At 40.9% G+C, this 1,335-nt stretch overlaps 1 non-coding gene across 1 annotated transcript; it reads left to right on the forward strand.

The window, feature by feature from the left end:
* Positions 1 to 527: 527 nt before the first annotated feature.
* LOC123132900 (U1 spliceosomal RNA) lies at positions 528 to 688 on the forward strand. Its single transcript, XR_006465122.1, has one exon. It is a non-coding gene; the product is annotated as a U1 spliceosomal RNA (small nuclear RNA).
* The last annotated feature ends 647 nt before the right edge of the window (positions 689 to 1,335 follow it).

A 1,335-nucleotide genomic window follows, 5' to 3' on the forward strand; every position in this document is an offset into this window, starting at 1 on the left:
ATGTGGGTATAGGGGTATTTTTGTCATATAACATGGTCAACGAGTTTGACCCAAGAATAACTATGTCTAATGACATTTCCGAGCAAACATCTAATGGAACAATGGCATTTTTGAGATATTTAATGACATTTTGAGAAAACATCTCATGGAACGATGGCATTTTTGAGCAGTTGTAATTTCTAATGGCAAAACTGAATAGTGAAACACAACCAGTGACATAAATGATAAAAACCCATAATAATATGGCCGCATGCATCGATCTGATGCAGAGGCCGGAGGATAACCTCCTTTTCCAAAAAAAGCAGCCCACATCGACCCGGGTGACTCTTTGCCAATTCCAATCTGCCCGGTTGGTACCGATAGGCCCATACAAGGTATCCTGTTCGAATTCCTTGTCCTGGAAACCTACAACAAACACCAGGCGAGGCATGCTTTCTTTGGTTTTGGTTTAATACCACATCGCCCCTCCAAGGAGGGAGCGGAGGCAGCGCATCCTATAAAACCAGCGCATAGGGCAACCTTGAAACACACTTACTTGGACGGGGTCTATGGCTGATCATGAAGAGTCATGAACCAGGCTAGTGGCCCAAATTGCACTTTGTGGGTGTGCTGGCCTATCATCTTTCCTTTGAGGGAGAGTGGACATCATAATTTGTTATAGAGGGGTACGCGTTCACGTGGCCCCTGTCAAATATCAATTGTAAGTTTTGGTCATTTTGATTTGTGGTTTGGTCGTTAGTGTCAACTTTTAGTTAGTTATTAACAAACGGCATGAATCACTGGCTCCATCTGGACATGATCTTAGCCAAGGACTGGTGAGCCTTCTGTAGATTTGCGAAAACAGAAGTGTTGGTTTCCTGTTTCGCTGCATCCTAATGATCCTCTGCCCTCCCTCTCAGGATAGGTGATCAACATACACGATTTACAATATAAACAATCTGTATCACTACACAAGTGGCGGATATATGATGCCATCAATTTTTTTGGATCTCATTTTGCTGGCAAATTCTGGTGATTTCACTAACATTCTGTGTCGAATGCAGGTTAGTAGACCGCTAATTAACTGTATGATCAGATGACTCTGCTCGGTGCCAAAGCTACTGTCCTTTGAGAATGCAATTCTGCTTCTTTCCATGTCAATAATACGCAGCTCATTATTCTTTTGCATTTCTAAAGAACTATGTTTGCTGTGGCAAGCTTATTTATAGAAGCTGCTACCATTTGAGCATTTTTGTTAAATAAAAATTTCCACTCATCATATTAAGGATGTGTCTTTTTTAATCTTTTCTTTGTATCAGTTGAGTTTTCTTTTCTTTTCTTAACATGATCTTGTCA

This window comes from Triticum aestivum, chromosome 6A, assembly GCF_018294505.1.
Source record: "Triticum aestivum cultivar Chinese Spring chromosome 6A, IWGSC CS RefSeq v2.1, whole genome shotgun sequence".
Lineage (NCBI taxonomy): Eukaryota > Viridiplantae > Streptophyta > Magnoliopsida > Poales > Poaceae > Triticum > Triticum aestivum.